The 9,900-nt window shown below is 36.6% G+C and overlaps 1 pseudogene; it reads right to left on the reverse strand.

Moving 5' to 3' along the window:
- Positions 1-8,477: 8,477 nt before the first annotated feature.
- Positions 8,478-9,260, reverse strand: LOC106833326 (olfactory receptor 4K15-like; annotated as a pseudogene).
- Positions 9,261-9,900: the final 640 nt, after the last annotated feature.

A 9,900-nucleotide genomic window follows, 5' to 3' on the forward strand; every position in this document is an offset into this window, starting at 1 on the left:
CTTGACTCACTTTCATTTACTTCTAATACATTCTCCCCGTTTGTGGATTCTCTTTAAGGCACAAGATAGTAATTGAATACATAACTGGATACAATATATTTTTAATGTACATCTTTTTCAGATATAACCTACCTGATATAATGCATATCAGAGACATAAACTGAATTCTTCAAATTTCTATTGTGGGGTTATTCTCTTCCAAATAGTGATATTTATAGATGCCCTTTTCTTTTGTCAAATTGGAGTAGTAGCATTGTTTTATCTAAGTGACCAATTGAAGCTTTGGAGATTTAGTAATAGATAGCCAAAGTTCATCTTCCAATGGGGATTATTAATACCTTTCACTACATAATCCCATTGGAAAAAAGTAAATAACATCCCATATTGTTGACAATTACACTGAGGACCATGGGACCATAGGAGAAAGAGGGAGGGTTATTCAGCTCTTGGGCAGTAGATGAAGTAAAGTATCTTCTGTGAGTTCTACACAACTGAACCTGCTACTCCAGGGAAAATGTGTGGAAAAGTACATTCTCTGACTTAAATGCGAAATGCTTTCACTTGGGAATGGAAGGACATGCTGTGTCCTTGCTACTTGAGCACCTGGTGATTTGGAGGAACTTAGAGGACATGGATTCTTGTTCTCAGTTCCATCAATAACTAATACATTATTGGATAAATCACTTAAATCTCTGAGCCTCAGTTTACCCTTGTGTAAAATAATTTTTAATACATCAAGTACACTGAAAACAAAAACTGTTAAATCAATATCTTTGTATACTATATTCAACTTTGCCAAATTTGTAATTTTTTTATTTTTAATTTTTATTTTTATTAAGAATAAAACATTGTGAAGGGTAGCAGAATATGCCACCCCCAAATAAGCCACTTTGGCATAAGGATCATTTTGAACTGAAGGCAATTGAGACGTGGATCCAAGAAGAGCTGTCTACTCTCCCTCGATCTGTCTAAAAGAAGACACAAATTTTTGTAAAGGTGTCACCTCACCCATTCCCTCTCTACCACAAAGGACAGAAGTTAATTACCTGAGACAACTCTAGATCCTTATCAGGCCAGAGATGGCACCAAGGAATCCATATAACCAACTTTTCTAACTAACCTTTATCTTCTGTTAGGTCTCCCCTATATCTACCTTCACACAGCTTGCAGTCCTGGAAACTCCGTCATTTTCCTTTGTCTTGTCACTTCTCTAAAAATGTATTGTTCTTTTGCTAAGATTCAATATAAGCCCAAATTCTAATCACTCCTTTGAGTTACTCATCTCTGGAGGCTCCCTTGTGTATGAGTGATGCACATCATCATAAACTTCTGTTTGTTTTTCTCTTGTTAATCTGTCTCGTTAGTTTAATTCACAGGAAACCAGCCAATAGGTCTAAGATGGGTAAAGGTAAAAAAGATTTTTTCCTCTCCTACAATTGTTAGTTGAAGCATCTTATATAACAGCACAAACCAGTTTTTCAGATTTAACTCAATAATCTGAGTTTGGTATTTAACATTCCCATGATTTTTTTAAATAGCATTACTATATAGGGATATATCCACAGAGCAATATACAGTCTGAATTTGCAAGTTTATTTAATTCTTTTGCAAGTTGTTGTTTTCCACTCAATAATTTGGGACAGTTATAGATAGTGACATACATAGTGTTAGTTCTTTCATTTTAATGCTGTAGTTCTTTCATTGTATGAATGTATTGCTTATTTGTCCATTTTTCATGAATAGACACACAGGTTGTTTCCTATTCTTGCTATTATAAACAATGTTAAAATGAACATCTGTGTGAATAAATATGTGCTAGACAAAAATTAACTCAAAATGGATTAAAGACTTGAATGTAAGACCTGAAACCATGAAACTTCTACAAGAAAACATAGGCAGCATGCTCTTTGACATCTGTCTCAACAGCATATTTTTAAGTACCATGTCTGACTGGGCAAAGGAAACAAAAGAAAAAATAAACAAATGAGACTACATCAAACTAAAAAGCTTCTGCATAGCAAAGGAAATCAACAACAAAATGAAAAGACAACCTAACAATTAAGAGAATATATTTGCAAACCATATATCAGATAAGAGGTTAATATCCAAAATATACAAAGAACTCATATGTCTCAACAACAAAAAAACCAACAACCCAATTAAAAAATAAGTTCTCCAAAGAAGATACATGGATGGCCAACAGGTACATAAAAACATGTTCAACGTCATTAATTATCAAGGAAATGCAAATCAAAACTACAATGAGATGTCACCTCACTCTGGTCAGAATGGCTATAATTAACAAGACAGGAAACAACAAGTGTTGGAGAGGATGTGGGGAGAAGGGAACCCTCGTACACTGCCGGTGGGAATGTAAACTTGTGCAGCCACTATGGAAAACAGTATGGAGTTTCCTCAGAAAATTAAGAATAGATCTACCATATGATCCAGCTATTCCACTGCTGGGTATTTATCCAAAGAAGTAGAAAACACAAATGCATAAAGATACATGCACCGCTATGTTCTTCGCAGCCTTATTCACAATAGCCAAGACTTGGAAGCAACCTAGGAGCCCATCAAGGGATGAATGGATAAAGAAGATGTGAGATATATGCACAATGGAATACTGCTCAGCCATAAGAAATGATGAAATTCAGACATTTGTGACAACGTGATGGACCTTGAGGGGATTATGCTAAATGAGATAAGTCAGAGGAAGTCAAATACCATATGACCTCATTCATAAGTAGAAGACAAAAACAACAACAAACAAACACACAGCAAGAGAGATTGGATTGGTGGTTGCCAGAGGGGAAGGGGGGAGGGAAGAGGGCAAAAGGGGTGATTAGGCACACATGTGTGGTGATGGATTATAATTAGCCTTTGGGTGGTGAACATGATGTAATCTACACAGGATTTGAAATATATTATGATATGCATATGAAAGTTATATACCGTTATAATCCAATGTTACTGCTATAAAAACAAAAATTAAACAACAATAAAGTAAGTACTAAAAGTTCTCCAGAATGTATTCCTAGGAGAGTAATTGCTTAGTCATAAGGAACACAAATCTTCAACACTACTAGATATTTCTAAATTATTCCACAAAATGGTTTAACAAGTTTGCACTTAGTTTCGGTTATCAATTTATTGCTTCTCAGCTTTAAGTGCAGCCTTCATTGTGTTCAGCAATGAACAATGAAATTCCTTTAAGGATATCTCCTTTAAGGTGAACACAACGTTAAGTTTTCACTAGAGGCACACAGCGGGAGGGAGAGACTCTCCTAGTGGTTCAGGCGTGGGCTGGCGTCAGCAGTGTGGATGTGAGGACATCCAATGGAACCTGCCCCAGACAGGGACCCAAAACATGGTCCAACATGAGACCTTGTAGCCACAGGTGGTGATAACGTTCCACAGTCCTCTCCCCACAGAAACCAGGGACCCTACATTCTGAAGCATTTCTGCCCATGCCAGCACCTAAACTCCCTTTGCACACTTATTCCATCAGTTGCTGATCACCTGCTCCCTGGCCAACACAAAGGGTGGCCTATTGCTTGTCCAGCAATTTAAGACCAGTTCCAGCCTGGCCAAATCATTCACCTGTGAGGTGAACCGAACTCCTCTAGTGAATTTGAATCCATTTCAAGATTGTCCTTCCTTGGGTATTCTCCCTCTGCCATAGGGCATCATATAGAGTTTCCTTATATCTTAGTTACTCTTTTATTTTAGTTAATATGTCTTTATACTAAACTTTTAAACCTGTTTTGTGGGGTCTGTCTTACAACTGAACTCAGATGGCTACGCACTTCTACCAACTGTGTATAAAAGCTCCAGTTGCTCTACACGCTTGTCAACACTTGATGACATAAAATACACTGACTTCTACCAACTAAGCACATGCTCAAAGGTATAGTCTTGTAACTCCTCTCATAAGTTATTACACACTTAAATTTCTTCTGTGGAATACCTGTTTTTAACAGTGTCATAAACTGTTAATAATGGTCTTCCTTGTTCTCAGAATGCAGGTCAACTCTGTTCAGTCAGGAGTATACCCATCTACAGGAAATAAATTGTAACGTGTCTAAATTGATTATGCAACATCTTTCTCCACATGTTCATTAGATCCACTTTATTGTGTTTCAATTGTTCCATAGATTTAGCAAATTTTGCTGCTTGACATTATTTTTTAAATCTCTGATGATGATTGTGGGATTTCCCACTTTTTCCTTGTAATTCACTTTATACATTTTGAGGCTATGTCATTGAGTTTATACAAGTTTGGGAGGGTAATATAATCCTGGAGCACATTTCCTTTAGCAATATATTCTCATTAAATTTTTTCCTAATAATATATTCTGCACTAAAATACCTTTGGTTGATATTAGTAAGCCTGATGTGCCTACATCAGCTGTCTTTTGTTAGTGATTTTCTGGTATATTTTTCTCTTTTTTTTCAACTTTCTATTACCAGATGATTTAGTATGATTAAAAAATAAAAGTTTATCTTCAAAAATAAAAGCTGGTGAATTAAATCTCACTCTTCAATTCTCCCCTCCTCACTGTCTCTTTCTCTCTCTCTTACTTGTATTTATTTTTACTATCTTATGCTTTGCTTTTACTATGTTTCTTTTCTTCCTCATTCTCGTCTTCTATTAAATGGACTGAGTTTTGTCTCACTTTTATTTTCTTTTCTAGTTTGGAAATCATATATTCTATTTTTATTTTAAAATGTGGCTGCCCTCACAGTTTTAAAATGCATACATAACATAAGGCAAAATTAATCAATATCTTTATCCCCCCGCCAAAAAAATACAAGGCCTTAGGGCTCTTTAACACCATCCCTCCCCTCGCAGCTGAGCTAACACAAAAGACTGTGTTGTCAAGTCTAACTACCATGAATCCAAGAACTTACCCAGTATCATTCTTTACCAATACTTTCAAAAACATGGGCCATCGAGAGGCACAGACAAAGCAGGGAGAGGCCTAGAACGTCACAAACAGATTCTTAGGTCTTTCCTTCCACATCTCACAGCCTCTCTTTGGCCTAGGATAACAAATGAGGTCACCAAATGAAGTTTTGCAAAATTACCTGACACAGCAGCGGGGTATTTATTTTATGAAATAGCTCTATTTTATACCCCATGCTTAGGGAGCTGTGCCTCATAAACACATAGTTACTCGATTTACAAACTATAAGCAATGGTTTATCAGAAGCATCCTTTTTTTTTTTTTTTTTTTTTTGGTGAGAAAGATTGTCACTGAACTAACATCTGTGCCAATCTTCCTCTATTTGGTATGTGGGATGCTGCCACAACATGGCTTGATGAGTGGTGTGTAGGTTCACGTCCCAGATCTGAAATTGTAAACCCAGGGTTGCCAAAACAAAGTGCGTAAAGTTAACCACTACGCTACCAGGCCAGCCTGAGGCATCCTATTTTAAGACTGAATCTTATTTAAACTTTCTATTTAGCTGGCTTTTTTTTCACATTGTTCTGACAAATGAAGACAGAGGAAACACTGCCTTGTCACTGCCAGGCAGAAGTAGAAGTCCAGTTTCCCAACTCTGCTTCTGTCAACACCCAACAATAGGTAAGGAGGCTTTTAGTACTGTTGGGTGGGAGTGAGAGGTCTGGCTGCTCACTAGGCCTCTGTTGATACTTCCCTGACTGGATGGGTAGGAGAACCTTGTTACTGCTACCCACTTACACCATGGGAGGAGGTGCTGATTATGGTCTCACAAACATGGAAGCTCTGGCTCCCTACTTGGCCTTCTCTGACACTAACTCAGGAGTGTCGGGGCAGTGGGGTACTAGTTACAACTTGTCTGGAGATAGATGTCTCAGCTATCCACTTGGCCTTTGTTGGTATTAGTGAGGTGGGACCAAAGAATTTTTTTGTGGTGTTTGGTTGAAGTAGAGACATTTTCTAAAAGTTTTCTGTCTTGCCAGACTTCCCTTTTCCTGTTCCTTTGGCTAGAAAGAACAGGTCTTTGTTGGGGCTTTTTCTTGTCTGCTCTCATTACTGTTTCTGAGTTGTTGGCTTCTTCAGTCAGTCATGTTGTGTCATTCCTTGGGTCCCCATCCAGTCTACCTTCTTCTCTCCAACTCTCAGAGTGTTATAATGTTTTTTTCTATATACATATAATGTACAATGGTTGTAATTATATGTGGCAGGAAGAATACAGAAAATTAGTCTACTCTTCTCAAGAGCAGAAGTCACTTGCTTTTCTTTTACGATAGTAATATTTTATCCATTTTTATTTGCTTAGTATATTTAGTTATTTGGAACATATTTGATCTACAATACATTTCCAATAGATTTCTTGCTGATTCAAGAGGGGAGAGGGAAGTTAGCCTACTGTTTATTTTGTCTGCTGACTCTCATTCATTTTGGATAAGCTCCTCATGTGTTTCACGAGTTTGTTTGTGAACTCAGGTTCAACAGAACTTCACGTGTCTAAATCCTGTGTAGCCAGATTAAGGATGTGACCCTTCAGACAGGTTCTGTTCTTGCTTTTCCAAATTTCAATAGCTTGGGTTCCTGATAGCTTATGTTGATTTTTTCAGGTTAAAACTCTTCTGACCATGCAGAGAGTATAAAGTCAAACTCCAAACCCACATGTGGGCAATCCCATGATTTTAATTTCCAAGATGAAGCAATTTTTCTATTCATATGCTAGGCCAGTGAGGATATTTTGGCCTCTTTCTTATGCTCTTCAGTACCCTCTTCTAGTCCATGTCTTTACTTAGAGTCCCAGATCCAAGAGATCCAACCCTGCCTCATACTTTTTCACAGATTCCCCAATGACCAAGCTCTTCCCATCATTTTCATTCATGACTTGCAATCACTTCCCATAGACTTTCCTCTCCCAAGAGTTCCACTACTTCAGACACCATGAGGTCATTTGTTTATTTCAGAGAACATATCCAGAATTCATAAGTAGTTTTATACAAAAGGTTTTAGATTACGTAAATTTCAGTATTTTCAGCAATAGAGGTATAATCTTATTTTTCTAGTCCACAGATATTTTGCAGGGATCAAATGAGATGATATATAATGATACAATTTATGTTACAGTATGATTATTGAATATCTGTTTGGCTTTATCATCACCATCATCATATAACACAGTCCTGTAATAGTTTTCTTTTAATTCTATATTTTAGAAAAGAATCAACAGAGTCTTGCAAAATGGTAATGAAAGAAAAATTGACTCAAAAATTGTTGGAAACATAATTGATATTAAATTTCTATTCCATACTACCATTTCTTCCACACTATTTCAAAAACATAACTTGCTTTCGATGAGTGGTTTTTCTTTCCAACACTAGAAGTCAGAAGTTGAAGTTAGTTGTATTATTTCTTCTACTTCCTGATTATGAATGTGCTCAACTCACTAAGTTCTACGACATGGCTCTCAGTTTTCTAATTGGTGAAAGAGGAGTTAGACTATGAGTAAGAATTAAATATTAAACTTAAGTGTGAAAATGTAGCCTTCTTCTTCTGAAAGTCAAAACAATAATTTTATACTTTTAGAAAGCTTTGAAAAAATGTGTTCTGAATTATGTTTTTATTGGTTGGTGTAGATTAGAGAGCATGACCTGGCGGTTGGCAAGATAATAAATACATAGGGAAAAAACACATGTTTAGTGCTGTTGGTGAAAACCATCTACATATATAATGGAGAGATATCCACTTTTGTATGTAGTCATTGAACCACTAACTTTGAGTGTCAGTTCTGAACTTTAATACACAGATATAAAGAAACCTTAATTGTGGGCTCAAGTTTTAGCATTTGCTGTATGGTTAATGTAAATATATTAATCTATGTGGTTTCTGAGTTCAGATAATGAGTTCAGCAACATAATCTATTTGCTTCTTGGTCCCTACTTTTGTATAGTTTGTAGCAAGAGTTTAACTTGGAAGAAATATCATCCCTATAATCTAAAAAAATCTCAATTTACTTAGTTCCTTAGTTCAGAGAGAAATAATTTGAATAGCAAGGAATATAAGTGTGTATTTGTATATATTTAGAGAGTGTGAGAGACAGAGAGAATGAGGTCTATAATCAGAAGACTTATTCTGTTAACTAAAACTGGTAATAAAATGGTAAAATTTATGACAATATCCACCTCTAATTTGTGATACCAGATAAGATGATGACTGGAAAATAACTGCAAATTAATCACTATTCTAAAATTTAAAATATTTAAATATCTCACATTACTTTTGTATTTTGTACATTTATGAAGTTGATTGGAATAAGTATGAATTTGATAGACATATTTTATAGGAAAAGAAAAGATTTGTATTACTATAAATAACTTTAGTCTGAATCAAATAAGAATTATTTCACAAGCAAATGACAAAGAGGACAATTCTCCTGTTATCTAAGTTGGGTTGCTTGCTGTTATAAAAGCAAATACTATAAAAAGGAAGAGCTGTTATTTATCATAAGGGAGATCTGGGAGACTGTCAGGAACTCACTTGTCGACTCCTTAGTTTTTGCATTGCTGATATTACCTCCTTATTTCTTAAGGTATAGATCAAGGGGTTTAAGCAAGGTGTGAAAAGAGTATAAAATATTGAAAGAACATTATCCACTAGGAGGTCACTAAAAGTCCAGGCATAAATGAAGAAGCAGGGCCCAAAGAAGAGGGTCGCCACAGTGATGTGGGCAGTCAATGTGGCCCTTGGTTTGGCCATACTCCCTGAGGAATGCTGTTGCACAGTGACCCAGATGACCATGTAGGAGGTCAGCAAGAGCACAAAGGAGCTCATGGCCAATAGACCGCTTTGAAAGCATCAGTACCTCAAGAGTAACGGTATCCATGCAGGCAAGTTTGATAACCAGGGGAGGGTCACAGAAAAAACTTTCAATTTTATTGGGACCACAGAATGGAAGGCTTACTGTGAAGACCAACTGAATTAATGAATGCACAACTCCAATGAGCCAGGAGCCCACCACGAGGCTTGTGCACTTGCTCACACTCATGATCGTTGTATAATGCAAAGGTCTACATATGGCTACATATCTATCATATGCCAGAGCCACAAGGAGCATCATTTCATCACCAGCAAAGACATGCAGAAAGAATATCTGGGCCATGCGGCCCTCAAAAGAGATGATTTTATTGTCCCTAAGGAAGTCAACAATCATTTTGGGTGTGGCAAAGGTGGATAGACACACATCAATGCAGGAGAGGTTACTGAGGAGGAGTACATGGGTGTATGTAGAGCAAGCTCAGAGATGACCATAAGCACAATGAGGAGGTTCCCCAGGACAACGGATAAATAGAAAAATGTAAAAAATGCAAACTAGTAAAGTGGTAGTGTGAGAACTTGAGAGATTGTGCAATACAAATTCAGTCACTCTTGAATTATTTCCTTGGTCCATGATTTCAAATTTCTGAAATGAGATCAGCAATGTTCCTGTAAAGTGATGTGGAAATAACATCATAGGATTGTGAGAGTAAATGAGCAAAGCCAAGCCTAGTATCAAATTCCACTCAACATACTTATGTACATTAGATCCTCATTAGCATACAAAATACACATTGCACGCAGTCATTTATTTTGCAATGACTCTATAACCTTGACTTTCATCTCTGCATCCCAGCATGATAGCTATATTCCAAAAATACAAGTTTCCGCATCATTCCCACAACTTTAAATTTCCTGATAAATAGGAAATTTGAGCTCTAGAGTCATACTGACAGGTTTCAAATGCTATCTCTCGTAATTCTTAGTGATATGACCTTGAGCAAGTTAATTAGACTCTCTGTGCTTTCATTTTTACATCCGTGAATTGGGGGAAATAATAGTATGTGGCCCACAGGATTTTTGTAAGGATTAAAAGAGTTATAATAGGTGAAATATTTGGAACAGTACCTGGCCC

This window comes from Equus asinus, chromosome 2, assembly GCF_041296235.1.
Source record: "Equus asinus isolate D_3611 breed Donkey chromosome 2, EquAss-T2T_v2, whole genome shotgun sequence".
Taxonomy (NCBI): Eukaryota; Metazoa; Chordata; class Mammalia; order Perissodactyla; family Equidae; genus Equus; species Equus asinus.